Raw genomic sequence first — 16,920 nt, 5'->3', positions numbered from 1 at the left:
AGAGTCAGTATCTGTTCCGTCAGTTGTTTCATTTACAGGACCCACCTGTAACACATTAGGTTTATTTGAATTTTCACTTTTTTGTTTGCGTAAACTATCAAACTTTCTAGCGAATGTGTATATGTGTCCCAAGCGGTAATCCTCTAAATCACGAGCAAATTTTTCACCTTTCTTGTTTGGATCTTTTCTTTATGTTTCTTGAGGCGTTCTTTGATCTCTTTCTTTCTCGCTGTAATCCAATCCTGTTTATCGGACTTGCTGAGTTCAATTTCTATTGCCTCAATTTCTTCCACCAATTCTAGGCGGTCTATTTCTGCATACTTCACGAGCATTTTCACGAGATTCATGGAAGCGTGCAGATTACTTTCGCCCCACTCGCGCAAAAGAGCCGGATTAGGTTTCTCAAAGCTCGGGGCTAATAGTATTTGCAGTCCTCACGGCACTCTGCCCGCCTCTACATATTTGCTCAGCGATTTATGTTCCCACCACTTGGTGGTTTCGGATTTCATTTTCTTTTCCAAGTTTTTCAACAACAGATTCACATCTTTATTGACGTCCTCGCTGATTGTTGCAACATTAACATTCACTGTGTTTTGCTTCGTAATATTGTTGTATAGCGCATCTGCATTAGCCTCACGGTCTCGTACCGCGTCCGTTAACATTGTTGCCATTTTAGCTGAGAAACAGTCTTTAAATTATTTTCTGCACCGTAGTGCTTTCTTAAGGAGAAACCAACCGTGTCTGTGAGCTGTGATTAGCCCTGTCCCGTGAATTTGCCTACTTTCACTCACCGAATCAGCCAAAGCTCTCCTACACGAGTCCTCTGACTCCAGCGTCGGCGTCTTCCGCTATCGGTGTTCGTGTTCTTTGATGGCTCACGGGGGGTATCACCAGCCTTAATTCCTTCCCAGAAAGTGCAACAACAAACGCCGGTTTCAAAGGCGGTCACCAACTTTCAGGGCGGGGTCCAAGAGGCGGAAGAAACCGAACTTCCGCAATTGCTATTCCACTCCTCCTGCTTCTCCACGCGGCTCGCACGGCACGCAGAATACAAGGACCACCACACAGCTTGTCCAGTACAAAAAGGTTAGTTTATTATCCCCTTCGTTTCTCACTGGCCTGACACGTTTCGGGTATGGACTACCCTTGTTCACATAACGGTTCAGTGGTACCGGAGACCTTTTATCAAGCACACCACGTGATTCATAGAAAGTGAGAACATACTCATACAAAACAGGATGAATCGCTATTTCATTATTTGTTCAGCACATTTGTAGCGTTTAACTATCTGAGCATATTATTTATAGTTCTAACAAACTATAGCAGCAAAACTGTTAGTAGAAATTGACAGACCTAATAAGGAGATTGAGCAACTGCCAGACTCACCTCTAAAAAAAAATATCGAGATGACATGGAGGCTCGTCTGAAAAGGGAAGAAGATGTGATTAAACGGCGCAAGGCATTTAAGTTCCAAAGGGATCGCCTTGACTATGAGAATGGCCACATTTTCACATTTGCCAAAAAATACGATCATCTTAAAACATCACAGGCAAGACCAGCCACCAGACCGCCACCTGCAAGACAGACCTTAAAAGCATCGCAAACGACAGGGGCAGAAGGAGTTGAATGTTCTTCTGTCTCAGATGGCAGTTCGAATATAGACAGTGAGTTTGACAATGAGTTGGCAAGAGCACAAAGGGTGGGGGTTCGAAAATTTATGCTGGCACAGGAGTTAGAGGTTGTCCAGCAGGACCGAAAGCAGACCCTCCGCTCTGGTGCCAAAAATGTAAACACAAACAAAACGCTAACACAAAGCGGGCAGCAAGGAGGCGCTGCAGTAAACGACGGAGGGGCAACCAACAAGCCAAGAAAAACGCGGAAACAATGGAACCGCAGATAAGTCAGGGACCTGACTCATCACAAACAGTTGTCAACCTCACGGACATGCAGCTTACCCCCAAAGAAATTTCAATACTCTCCTTAGGTCTGTCGTATAGTGCCAAGTCTAATTCTGATTATGCTGGAACCAAAATTGAGCTATACAAATATGTGCGCAAGCTCAAACTGTGCAAATATCACTGTTTACACAAAGGACGACCACCCTCTACAGATGCTGTACCTGATTCTCAGCCGTCAACATCAGAGACAGGCGACTCAATTTTGCTACAAGAGTTACTAGATATGGGTAACGGCTCTGATTTGCCTTTATCTAGCCCGGGCTCGGGCATGAATGTTTCCACAATAGCTACCAATTTTAAACCAAAGTCAAAATTCTGTCCATTGATGATGAAAGACAACATTGATGCATTTCATGATAAAGTTTCCCGAGAACTAAGAGCACTCTTTCTGAAACAAGGCACTTTTTCTAAAAAACATAATTATCATGATTTTGAATATCATCAACTTATTAAAAAATTGCAAAAGAATACTAACATAATCATACGGCAATCTGACAAAGGGGGAAATGTTGTTTTATTGCCTCGGACAATGTACATGGAGGTGGCGTTGGGGCAGTTAAACGATCGAACATGCTACCGACGGACAGACGCCAACCAAGTGCAACAAGCAAAGTGTGACATCTATTCTAAATTGATGGCGTGGAGGAGCACTGGCATTATCACCATGGAAGAGTTTAAGTTCATGAAGAAGGAAAATCCAGTAATGCCAGTAGCTTACTTCATTCCCAAAATACACAAAGATAGATCTGCACCTCCGGGCCGTCCAATTATCTACGCTTGCAATAGTATACTAGAAAATGTGAGCAAGTATGTTCACTTTTTCCTGCAAGACTTTGTCAGATCATTACCATCTTTTGTGCTAGATACAGGAGACTTTCTGAACAAGATTAATAATGTACAGTGGAAACAAAGTTATTTGCTAATTTCACTAGATGTGACTTCATTGTACACTAGCATTGTTCACAAGGACGGGCTGAGAGCAGCTCAACATTTCCTGGATTCTAGACCTGAGTGTTTAAAGGACCACACAAGAATGATTATTGCCATGATCACACTGTGCCTGGAAAACAGTTTTTTTCTGTTTGGTAAACAATTGTTCCAACAGATTAGCAGTGTGGCGATGGGGGCCTGCTTTTCTCCCAGTTACGCCTCTTTACACATGGGTTACTGGGAGGAGCAGGTCCTCACGCCCAAATTCAGGGACATCATGAATACCAAAATTATAAGGTGGTTAAGATACATCGATGACCTCTTTTTAATTTGGGATGGGTCACAAGATGAGGCAGTGGAGTTCGTTGACAAATTAAATGACAATAACCTCAACTTACAGTTTACAGCCCAAATTAGTGACACATCAGTCTGTTTCCTAGATGTAGAGATTTTCCCTCGTGGGAGCAAATTAGAAACTAGACTATACCGCAAACCAACTGCAGGTAATACTGTCTTGCATGCAGGCAGTCACCATCCAGGACACCTCATAAGGAGCATCCCCTATGGGGAAATGCTCCGTATTAGGAGAATTTGCAGTGCAGATGTAGATTGCACAGAGGCCCAAGAAGCATGCAAGGTCATATTTCTACAAATAGGTTATTCAAAAGAGATCACTGACAAAGCCATCATAAGAGCCAATTCCTGTGACAGAACATCTTTGTTGTCTACATGTACGCAAAGCAGACGCAATATTTCTACAGTTACAGACAATGAAACTGGACTCATTCTAACATTTAACAATCAACATTTGATTATTAGAAATATTGTCAAACGTAACTGGACACTTATCTCTTGTGACCCCGTACTAAGTGGGCATATCAAGAGCACACCGAGCATAGCCTATAAAAGAGCTAGAACAATGGGGAACTGTTTAGTATCTAGCAGTCCTGAGATCCGGACCACTGGCTCGTGGTTGGACTCAAGTAAAGGTTTTCGTCAAGTGCTCTTCCTGCAAAGCGTGCAGAAATGGAGTCAGTAAAAAAGAATATGTAACTCCATTCAGCAATAAACCCACAGTAATCAAGTGCCAACTAACCTGTCGCACGGAGTACACAGTGTATGTGCTGGAATGCCCCTGTGGTCTACGCTACGTTGGTAGTACAAGACCACAGGTTTACAAACGCATTCTACAGCACCTCAGGGCCATTACCAACGGCGACACTGCGTACCCGGTCGCGAGGCACTTTAAAGAGACACACGGGAAGAATCCGGCTGGATTAAGATATTTTGTCATTGACACAGTACCACCACAAAGGAGAGGTGGGGACCGTGAGCTGCTATTGCGTAGGTTAGAGACCAGGCACATCATTTTATTAGACAGTAAGACGCCTAATGGTCTCAACTCAGGGGAAGACTGTCACTCTTATCTATAAATACTGTTTTTATATTGACCAACTGTACGACTATGAACATACCTACCGCCTCAACCAATCAATTTTTTATAGTATTGTTTTTATAACACTTGCACAATATTTTATGTTTCACTAGGTAGCACTATTTTGTATTGTATATCTTGCCAATATTTATTGCTGTTTTTGCACATAATTCCATTCAGGCTCATCTTTTTGCACAGTTGTTGGCCTAATTCACTATGATGTGATTTCTAAACTGTTGGCGTTTATTGTACGCACGTAATTAAGAATAGGCTTAGATTTTTGAGGCGTTAGCCTTAAGGACGGGTATTTCATGGGATTATGGACCCGTTCTATGCTTGAATTCACACATGCATTAGAAAATATAGATTCATGTGTTTGGTCTCAAACCCTATAGGATGGAATATTATCAATTTTAATTTAACTATACATCAAGTTATTTTATTGTTGATATTAGAGTATTCTGCTGCTATATTTATATCTGTATTTACAACATTTATTAGATATTTATGCATTCATGTATTTATATTTTAGACAAATATACTTCCATCTTTTAGTTAACTGTACGATAAGTTACAATAACACAATGTATATTACACAATGTTTATTATGTGCATATCTGCATTTATGCAGTAAGTGATTGAGGCAATATGTCTTCTATTTCTATGACAGCAATACTTGGCTTGTGGCATTAGCACTTTAAAAGGAGCACATACGCCCCTGCACGTTGGCATGTGATCAAGGGCCTGTTTGGCTCGAAACGCGTAATGGTGGTGTGGTGTGGAGCTAAATAAAAAATCAGCACCAGTACCTGGGTTTGTCTCGTCTATTAACCTGCATGACTGCTGGAGACGTTTGTATGCCGTATATATATATATATACATTCTATTGGGAATAACTTTGGCGCCGGTGGACGAATTTTCTCAAATTAGGTGGCCAGCTCCGCTCCGCTCCTTCCCTGAAAATTTGGGGGGATTCGTTAAGCGGGGGCCGAGATAAAAGGGGGGTCCCAAAACGTGTTTTCCCCATGTTAATTTCCATAGGGCGGTTGGACTCACTTTTAGCCCGAACGGCTGAATGGATTCCCACGAAACTTGGCAAAATTGTAGGGACTGGTAGCCTGATGTGCCTTTGCTATGTCTCAAGATATGTGCTCCAGAGGATTTTGAGTAATTTAGGTTAAAAAAATATATATATCTATAAGCGCGCCCCGGTACGCGCCCCGGGGAGCGCACCCGGCGCGTAACGGGAGTTCGCGCGCGGAAAGCTGATTGGCTCTCGGCTGTCTGTCAACATTCCAAACAGTCCGGAGCGGCCGCTATCTTGTGTCTCGGTAGGATCGAAACACAAGAGGTGGCAAAAACAAAGGGGGAAATGACCATAAGGGGGCAGGGTAGACCCCCCTGACCCCCTAGGTTTGATGTGGGGGCCATAAAAGGGCCCCGCGGGGCAAAAAAAAAAAATGTTAAAAAAATTTCGATTGGAGAGAAAAGAATGACAGTTTCCAAAAAATTTTGCATATTTTTTATTAATTAGAGGTAGTTCTAAAAATAACTGTTTTTTTATTCTTTTTGTTTTATATTTTTTGTATTGTTTTTTTGAACATTTTTTACTTTTTTTGGTTTTTCTGAACAGTTTTATATTTTTTATGGGGATAAACAAAAAACAGAGAATTTTAAATGGCTCAACTGGAGCAACAAAAAAAAACAGGAAAAAATTAATGTTTCTTCGGGCACTTGTAGTGATCCCAAGCACGGGTGATAAGTGTAATGCTTTGCTCACCATAGCATATTGTCGCTCCACAAAATATACAAACGATTTTAAAATTGGAAAACTTGGTTTGAATAGTTGTGCTCATCTCCCTCGCTTCTGGACCCGATGGGGTGGGTTGATTACTTTGGGAGGTGCTGGCAGTAGATTGGGCAGGGTTTCTGGCAAGTTCCCTGACCTCTGCCCTAGCATAGTTATTAGGGTGCCGGCGTTGCATGTGCCGAATCATGGAGTTGTTGCCAAAAGAGTATTTTTTTGTTAGGGTTCCCCCTTGAAAGTTCAAAACCACAGATTAAACAAGTCGCCTTTGGCGCATTAACTTTCTTCTTGTCCTTTAGGATGGAAAAAAACTGCCAGATAAAGTGCTCCTTTGGCTTATATGGGGTATTATCTTCTGGTAGGAACCCCCCCTCCTCTTGCTCCTCCTCGTCCTCCTCTTCTTGGTCTCCACCACTGTGGTGTTGGGGTTGTCCTTGTGGTGGAGGTGGTGGTGGAGGTGGAGCAGATGCTCCTGCAGATGCTGCTACTGTAGCCATTTTTCAGACAAATAGGTAGTGAGGTCTTTCAACAGGTCTTCCTCACTCAAAGTACAAAGTGAGAATGAGGAAAATAGGTGGGGGCTTTCATCATTTGGAAAACAAAACTGTCCTGAACCAATGAAAAGTGTTACTTTCAGGTCACATGACTCGGGCCTTTATCATTTGGAAACCAAAACTGATCTCAACCATTGATAAGTGTTATTTTCAGGTCACATGACCCGACGCGCTTACGCTACGCGCCCGGGGACGTTGCGCGATCGTATACGTCCGGGCGCTTCCGGGTGCGTTTACGCCGTGCGTCATAAGACGCATCACGCGGCTACGCGAAATGTCACGATGTTGTTTTCGTTCGCGGCAATAGTGCTAACGGGACGCTCAGCGGTACCCGCCCCGGGGCGCGCCCAAACACTGCGCTAACCGGTGAGCGCATCGGTACGCGCCCCGGGAGCGCTCCGGGGCAAATAAAATAAATAAATAAATAAACATAAAAAAAATGCTATTACATAATTACACAATATAAAATTCATTATAAAAAATATTACATTTCATACCTATAGAGATTTGCTATTAACAAACCTTTGAAATTCACTGAAAAAACCATAGGTTTCACACCAGTTATAGTTAGGAATTAGCATTTAAAAAACCTATTAAATTCACTGAAAAAACCATAGGTTTCACACCAGTTATAGTTAGGTGGAAATTTTACTCGCATAAAACCATTGAAATTCCCACGTTATAGTTAGTTGGACTCACTATAACTCGTGCGTGTAATGCACTGCTGATGACGTCACATATTACATCACTCATGACATGGTCAGTGACATCACTCATGACATCACTGATGACACCATCCAGTGAATGTGTGTCTTTCTGAGAAATAAATATGTGTTATATATGTATATGTAAAAGTTGATGGAAGAATAAATGTTTAAATAAGTGTTTAAATGGATGTTTTTAAAAAAAAAAGATTGGTTAACTGGTTTATTAAGTGTATCTTAGTGAATACATATATTAGAGAGTAATGTTTAAATATTTAAATATATGTATTAGTGTTTCACTTTGTGTATAAGTGGCTGCATGGGTTGGTGAGTAGCTACATGTGTATGTATATGGGTTATTAGATGTTTTTCTTAGTATGAGTATGAGTGTTTGTATGGTTTGGTGGGGGTATTACTTAGCACATACATGCATGAATGACTGACTCTTCTTTGTATGTGTTTTGAAGACAGCATATGTGCAGGACTGTATGGGTGGAAGAGTGTGTATATGTGTGTGTTAGTGAGTGAATGACTGTCTCACTAGTGTCTTTATCAGTAACTACATATGTTTTAATCTAGTATATGTGAATATTGATGTATATAAGTGAGTATATGTGAGAGTGAGGGATTGTAAGAGCTCCTGTTTAAATTAGTATGTGTTTCTATAAGTGATTGTTTCTGAGAGTAAGTATGTGTAAGTTTCCTTAGAAGTAAAGTGGTAGTGTGTGTATAGCTGTATATGCAAATAAATGGATGTTCAATAGTTTATTTACATGTGTGAGTATGTGTGAGAGTATCTTTTGGATGACTGTCGGTGTGTAAGAGGATGTATAAGTGTATCACTACATATGATGAGTGAGTATATGTATGAGTGACTATATAGAACTGTTGGTGAATGAGTGGATGTGTATATAGATGGTGGAATTATTGAATTGGTTGTTGTAACTGGTATGGGTATCTCCATTTTTTTGAAAATGTTAGTTTCTATTTTTGAATATGTGTTCAAGTGTTACATTACAGTGAAAGGAGGTCTGTCACTCTGTCACAAGGATGGTGTCATCAGTGATGTCATGAGTGATGTCACTGACCATGTCATGAGTGATGTAATATGTGACGTCATCAGCAGTGCATTGCACTCGCAAGTTATAGTGAGTCCAACTAACTATAACGTGGGAATTTCAATGGTTTTATGCAAGTAAAATTTCCAGCTAACTATAACTGGTGTGAAACCTATGGTTTTTTCAGTGAATTTAATAGGTTTTTTAAATGCTAATTCCTAACTATAACTGGTGTGAAACCTATGGTTTTTTCAGTGAATTTCATAGGTTTTTTAATAGCTAATTTCTATTTTATAATGAATCCTATATTGTATATTTATGTAATACTATTTTTTTTTTTTTTTATTTTTTTTTTTTGCCCTGGAGCACTCCCGGTGCGCGTACCGGTGAGCGCACCGGTAAGCGCAGTATTGCTGCGCACCCCGGTTCGCGTACCGGTGAGCGTCCCATTAGCGCTATTGCCTTGAACGAAAACAACATTGTGACGTATCGCGTAGCCGCGACGCCGTGCGTCATAAGACACGTATCGCGTAGCCGCGAGATACGTTTTATGACGCACGGCGTAAGTGCACCCAGAAGCGCCCGAGCGCATACCATCGCGCAACGTAAACGCCCCGACGCGCTTACGCGTTGCGCCCCGGGGCGCGCCCCCGGGCGCGTAGCGTAAGCGCGTCGGGTCATGTGACCTGAAAATAACACTTTTCATTGGTTCCTAACAGTTTTTTTAACAAAGAATGAAATCCCCACCCATTTCCTTCACTTCTTCTTTCACTTTTGTGACTGCAAGACCTGCCTTTTTGCTGTCGGATCTTTGTGGGATTAAAATCTTGGATTATCATGGCTGCCAGACCATCCAGCAGTGAAGATGACTCCAATGAATTTCTTGATGAAGAGGCTCCTCAGCCGAAAGTAAAAGAACACTTTATTTGGAAGTTTTTTTCTATTCCTGATGACCAGAAAAAAGTAAATGCTCCAAAAGTGGAGTGCAGGATTTGTCACACTGTCCTGTCACGGGGTGACCCCACTAAGAAATATTCATTTGGTAACTCCACAATGATTCGCCATGTGGAGAGGAGGCACATTTTAGAAGCAGACCGCAGGTCCTATGTACAAGGATTCAAAGTCACTACTGAAACCTTACTATTTCACAAAATACAATTCCTCTATCTTGCAAATGTTGATACCAAGCATTATCAAAAAACATGACACAAACCAACAAGAAAGAAGCTCAATCTGCTTCCTAATCTGAGGTAACACAGGTGACATGATTGTGAAAGGTTCTAATATATTTATTTAATCATGCAGACCCATGGTACGCTCCCCGGTACGCGTACCGGGTGCTCACCCCGCAAAAATCGGAAAAAAAATATTTTTTTCCCGCGGGGCCCTTTTATAGCCCCCACATCAAACCTAGGGGGTCATGGGGGGTATACCCTGCCCCCTTATGGTCATTTCCCCCTTTGTTTTGCCACCTCTTGTGTCTCGATCCTACCGAGACACAAGATGGCGGCCGCTCCGGACTGTTTGGAATGTTGACAGACACCCGAGAGCCAATCAGCTTTCCGCTCGCGTACTCGCGTAGCGCGCCGGGTGTGCTCCCCGGTGCGCGTACCGGGGCGCGCTTATAGATATATATATTTTTTTGAACCTAAATTACTCAAAATCCTCTGGAGCACATATCTTGAGACATAGCAAAGGCACATCGGGCTACCAGTCCCTACAATTTTGCCAAGTTTGGTGGGAATCCATTCAGCCGTTCGGGCTAAAAGTGAGTCCAACCGCCCTATGGAAATTAACATGGAGAAAACACGTTTTGGGACCCCCCCTTTTATCTCGGCCCCCGCTTGACGAATCCCCCCCAAACTTTCAGGGAAGGAGCAGAGCGGAGCTGGCCATCTAATTTGAGAAATTCGCGAAAATTCGTCCACCGGCGCCAAAGTTATTCCCAATAGAATGTTGCGGATTTCCTATGGAAACTAGGTCCTAACTATAACTACCTACTGGCGACTTAAACTGTAGCGGTGCAACGAGGTTATTAACCTCAGCCTGGGCAGGTTGCATTCCTTCCTGCCCCCGCTTTATGTATACTCGTGCTGTAGGTCGAAGGATCAGGAGGGGACTTGAGTGACATTTTTCACTTTTCTTACTGGGATTTCTACAGCGCTGTGCACAGTACTGAACTATCCGCATAAATTTTTGGACAATTCCAAGCATGACCCTCGGCAGCACTTACCTGGATTCCAATGGTGTATCCTGGGTGTTTGAGACCTGGATTGAGCTAGGACCTACACAATCGAGTGATTTCACCTGTGGAGGGGCGGAGCGAACACTGCACCAACCGGTTTGCAGTAAGGTATGCAGAGCGCCTGAAATTCCTCTTAACACACCACGGCGCTGACGAGGCCAGATGAGGCCGAAATGCATACGCCAAAATTGAAGAAATAAAGGTGCCGCCGTCATTTTCCCTTTGTGGCTTCTGCTTTTTTCAACTTTGGGAGGAGTTTACTTTTTCATATATATATATATATATATATATATTTAGTTCCATTCATCAAGGAGTCTTGTTCATCTGTATTAAAATCCACTTTATTGAAGTCATTTTTATAAACGTACAGCAGCCCTGCCAACGCGTTACGGCCAACAGGACTTCATCAGGATTGAAGTTAATTCTCCACTAGTCAATGAGTCTCCAAGAAGTCAAAAAAAGGGATTCAGTACCTAATGTGGGATTTTAGTATATGGACTGATAAACTAGACAGACCTTTCCACAGCTTCCTACAATCTGTGCAAATGAATCACTCCAATAACATCAGCATTTATGCAGGTACAAATTCCCTTGCCCACTGTCCCAGTCTTCCTCAGTTTCCAAGTGTATTGCTTCTCTTCTTGTTCTGTTTTTCCACTGTCCTAATAAGATTTTCATCATAAAATGTTCTTTCATCTCTAAACTGTTTTGAACTTCAAAACTAACATATTAACCTAAAATATTACTTTTATTCTCAGGCACTCTCAGTTTCAAAGCACTCAAGCATATACATTCTCAACTATACATTTTCTCTGATACAACCTTTTGAAGATGGAAGGACTCAATTAGAAGTGAAATAAGATTTATTGAAGACACAGTGCAGCAACCCTCAACAACTGGCTACTACTGCTCCAGTTCCATCTATCTGACTCCCAACTGCATTCTCGTTGTCACAGCAGCAGTTGCTAAGATACAGAAGTCAGAACCTTAAGAACACTACAGAATCATTATTAAACACATGCTAAGTAACACAAGTAAGGAAAATACAACATATCCTCTTTCCTTTAAATACATATTTACACTAATCACAAATATAATCTTTTAGTTTGCAAGGTGGTCTGAATACACGTTTGCCAATTTCCTTATCAGCATAAGAATTGTCTTTGTTATAAGAATTATCTTTGTTGGAAACAGCAATATTAGTAGAATTGGATTTTAACCAAGCTTGTATTTCAGTTTCATTACATTTGGTTACACGATTGGTGTTCCACCATTTTCCGTCAGATAGTTTCAACAAATCTCCTTTGACAGTACTTATTTCTATAGGATCGGATAATTTAGAACCACCTTTACAATGGAACGAATCAGATTTCACTCTCACAAACATGCCAACTTCAAAATGTCTAGGTTGCTTGACCAATTTGTTGTTGTGCCTTTGTTCATACTGATCTTGATACTTTTCTACTTTCATTCTCAAAGCACCGTCATTTACTACCTTCCTTCCACATTTTCCCATCCAAGCCGGCACTGCAACAGAACAAGGTATTCTGCCTTTCAACAAATAAAAAGGAGTTTCTCCCGTGACTGAATGTGTAGTTAATCTATAATTCCATAACATGTTTTTCACTTCACTTTTCCAACATCCACCATTTTGTACAACTATTTGAATACACTCACCGATCACACGGTTAAAGCGTTCAATTAAACCATTCCCCCTAGGATGATATACAGGAGTTTTGCAATGTTTGATACCCCACTTCTTGAGAAAATCAGTGAATTCCTTAGATATAGATTGTGGACCATTGTCAGTTAACATTTCAGCAGGACATCCTTCGCTGCAAAATATTTCCTCACAAAATTCTATCACATTACCAGATTTCACTTCACACACAAACATCAATTCCGGCCACTTAGAAAAATAGGCCATTAAAACAATTGCATCTCTGTTGCCCATTCCCAAAATATCAAATGTGCCACATATATCCATCGCTACTTTTGCCCATGCCTGTTCAGGAAATTTTACATGGTGTATAGGACTCTCTTGAATGGTATGCTACTTATCACTGCGCGAACACGCTAGACAATCCCTAACAAGCCTTTCAATCTGTTTATCCATCCCTGGCCACCAGAAGTCTTCTCTGGCTTTCCTTTTCAACCCTGTCATTCCACCATGACCTTCATGCAAGATCTCCATTAATTTTGATTTCAAAGACATGGGAAGTACTAATCTGTCATACCTTCTCAAAATACCATTAACTACAGATAATTCCTCCCAAACTTCCTTGTATTGTACAGTGTCTTCATGTAATTTCCATCCGTCACTAATTGATAAACTCTCAATAACCTTTGATAAACCCAAATCATCTTAACATAGCCTGCTTCCATTCAGTCTCCTCAATGGCACCGCATACATCTCTAAGATCAGCCACAATCCAATCATCTACATCAGAATTACTTACCTCATGTTCATACTTCACCACTGGGAGACGGGACAAACAATCGACATTAATGTTCCTTACACCAGGAACATACTTCAGACAAAAACTAAATTCTTGTAACTGATAAATCCACTTTGCTATACGTGGTGTGGCCCTGCCCGCTCCAGTGGTGGAACATATATCTATTAAAGGTTTGTGGTCCCTATGCAAATCAAAACAGGTTCCCCCCACAAAGATCCTAAAATGCTGTACACCCCACCAACATGCTAGGACCTCTTTTTCTATTGTGGAATTTGTACTTTCAGCACCCTTGAGTGTACGTGACGCAAAAGCTATTACACGCTCTTTGCCTTCATGTATTTGCATCAAAACTGCACCCAAACCATATCCACTAGCATCAGTCACTATTATACTTTTATCATTGGGGTTAAATGGTTTAAGAGAAACAACATGAGCAACAGCATGTTTAACAGTTTCAAATGCCTGTTGACATTTTTCAGACCACACAAAACTTGCATTCTTCTTCATATGTTCCCTAAGTGGGTGAACACAAGTAGAGACATTGGGTAAAAATATGAATAGTACTCAGCAACACCAAGGAATGATCTCAATTGATCCTTGTCTTGTGGAATAGGTGCTTTCTCTAAGTCTTCCACAAGTTTGAATTTGGGCTTGACACCTTCTGATGATAAGGAATGGCCAAATACTCTATTTCAGTTTTACAAACTGTACATTTCTCCAAACTTATAGTTAAGCCAGCTTGCTCTTTTTTGTTTAAAGCTATTTCTAACACATTGTCATATTCATTTTTGTCTTTCCCCCAGACCAATATATCATCCTGAAATACCAATAAGTTTGGTATATCCTTCACAATGTTCTGCATAACTCTTTGGAACACTGCTGAAGCAGATGCAAGACCGAAGGGCATTCGGACAAATTGAAATGCACCCTCTGGTGTAATAAATGACGTCAAACGCTTGGTTTCAGGTTGTAACAAAATCTGATGATAAGCACTTGACAAGTCCAATGTGGAGAAAAACTTGCCATTGTCAATGTTCGATAACATCTTGTTAATATGAGGTAACGGATAACGATCCACCCATATGCACTGGTTCAAATCCCTCAAATCCACACACATGCGGATATTACCGTTGGGTTTGCGTACAATAACTATGGGACTTAACCACTCGGAGGCTTCTATGGGCTCAATTATGCTTTCCTCACATAATCTATTTAATTCCTCTTTCAGAGAACCCCTCAAAGCTAATGGAACGTTTCTTACCTTGTGAACTTTGGGAATAGTTCCTTCCTTTAAAATTATGCGATGTCTACATTTTCTAAGGCAATCCAACTCTTTTTTTAAAGAGATTGGGAAATTTTGTTGTCCAGATGTCACTCTCTTGTGTTCCTGTCAGTAATACTTGGGATGGATGATTGGGGTTCAGAATAATGTCTAAATTTTTCTGCTCTCTCCATCCCAGCAATGACTTCCCTTTTTCAACTACATAAATATTAGCATCGGTTACTCTTTCTTGAAATTTGATTTTGGTAGAAAAATACCCTATTACGGGTAATTTCTGCCCACAGTATCTTACTGGATTTACATCAGTGGTTAGTAGAGATGTTGAACCTAATTTTGTCCATACCTGTTTATCAATAAGTGTAAATGGCGCTCAGGAATCTGCCCACATGGGAATCATTACATAATTTACACAAATTTCACATTTAGGAGGTTTGTACTCATCACCAGTTTTCACGCCTACATCATTAACATCCTGAATAACATATATCTCAACTTCACTATCTTCAGATTCTACAGTAGAGTCATTACAAATAACGTTTACATTTGACTTGGACAGATTAAAAGCTGATCCTTTGCATACTCTCGAAAAGTGCCCAATTTTCTTGCATTTGTAGCACCTACTCTTGGCTGCGGGACAATGAATAGCATCTGACGAATGTCTATTGCTACCGCATCTGTAACATACTTTGTTGACAGCCATAAATGGTTGTTGTTTCTTCTTTTCTGCCTTGTTTTCAGATTTTTTACTAATAGATTTGTCAATCGTGTGCACTTCACACACCTTAGAAGAATTTGATTCGCCTTGAGCGCCTGTGCTTGTTAATTCCTTCACATATTGTGACGTGTTCTCAATACGTTTAGCAATTTGAATTGCCTTGTCTAACGTGGGATCTATCAAGTCCAATAATTTTTCTGATCTCTTATTATCTCATCACGTAGATCTTTGAATCTGCAAGTGGTAGCTAATTTCCTTAAGGCTGCAACGTATTGTTCGATTTTTTCACCTTGTGCTTGCTTCCTGGAAAAAAATGTATGCCTTTCTACAACAATACTCATTTTTTTCTCCATAATTTTCTTCTAACATAAGCATAGCTATCTCATAAACATCTTCTTCTTCATCTTCCGAATTAGAATTGTTGTTATCACCGCTCCTTACTGCGGAGACTGGTTTCAGAAGAGTTTTTAAAACATTCCTGCCTTCTACACCTAAATGGTGTTTTAAAATCGCTAGTTTCCTGTTAGAAACATAAACTTCCACACCGATAGCCTCCAAATATGTAACAAAAGACTCTTTCCAGTCTTCCCATGACATGCAAGGAGTTCCTGGGTCTTGTAAAAATGTAGGAGGTGGACTGATAGTTTGGTTAGACATGTCGAAGAATGCTAAATAATATTATTATTCGTGCCTATACAATATTAAAATAATAATATCAACACTGTAGAAGGAATAACATTGATAACTTATATAAATATAAAAAATGTATTTGCCTTTATACATGAATTAAATAACTATAATAGCAAACTTCTTCGAAGGTAAAGAGTCTTCCTTACAGTAGGCACCTTTAATTATAAGTTACTTTCATGAAGATAGGTGCTGGAAATGTGGTAGTGTATTGTTTTTGTGCGAGATAACTAGTCCTTGAGCTTCCTTTTAAAAGGGTCTTTGAATTATAAACAATCAGTTTTTGAACTTCTTTTCAATAGCTCCTTTGCTCATGTTAACTCCAAACGGCTACTTATACTTCTCCAGAATGAATATGTTTTCTCTAATGTTTAATTTGTGCCCAATAGTGAATGAGGAAACCGATGAAAAAATGATGACTTGCTTGACTTCGTGATCGTTATCACAGAAACATATTCCTTCATGAATAACAACAGAAAGCACAAAATGGATGCGCGTCAAACGTAACCTTTGAACTTGCGAGGTTACGCATACCGCGCAATGACTCCTGGAAATGGACTTGGAGCGTGAAGCCTCAACTAGCAATGGAGAACTTGACAAACGTTCCCGAGAACGTTGAAAAGAAAATACGGCATGCGCTGTTGTTTATCTTCAAGCGCGATCGTTGAAACCCAGGTAACGTTCACATAAGTTGTACATAACTGTGCCAATTAAAAAGGTAAAGTTTAAAAGCAATTGTTGAAATTTTCATATCGTGAATGTTTCCTATACAGTGCTCCACTTTAAATAAATATTTGCCGCACTTCAAACACCGCTACTCTTTAGCACTTCGCCTTAATGGTAAAACTTTGCCGCACATCAATGCACTACTACACTTCCAATTAGGACGACCTCATTTAGAGATTTGACAAGGTTTAAATGTGCTGGCACTTCACGGATATTTCAAAATTCTTGTATTTCCGATACAATGCAAAATAAATGTACCTTCAGTTCATCCTCACGTAGTTGGCAGCTATTTCCCTTGTCTTCTTCTGAAAAGTTCAGTTAATCCATACAGGGACACACCAAACGTGATTATGCATAAAA

The 16,920-nt window shown here is 40.5% G+C and overlaps 1 long non-coding RNA gene across 1 annotated transcript in view; it reads left to right on the top strand.

Annotated features, from left to right (window-relative positions):
- The window catches only part of LOC144807779 (uncharacterized), a 97,009-nt gene that overhangs the window by 43,857 nt on the left and 36,232 nt on the right, over nucleotides 1–16,920 (top strand). The window contains exon 2 of the long non-coding RNA XR_013606439.1: nucleotides 16,224–16,509. This is a non-coding gene — a long non-coding RNA (uncharacterized LOC144807779). The remainder of the gene's footprint in view (nucleotides 1–16,223; nucleotides 16,510–16,920) is intronic.

This window comes from Lissotriton helveticus, chromosome 1_2, assembly GCF_964261635.1.
Source record: "Lissotriton helveticus chromosome 1_2, aLisHel1.1, whole genome shotgun sequence".
Classification (NCBI taxonomy): Eukaryota; Metazoa; Chordata; class Amphibia; order Caudata; family Salamandridae; genus Lissotriton; species Lissotriton helveticus.
Note: the sequence above shows the minus strand (reverse complement) of the source record. Positions and strands in the feature narration are given on the sequence as shown.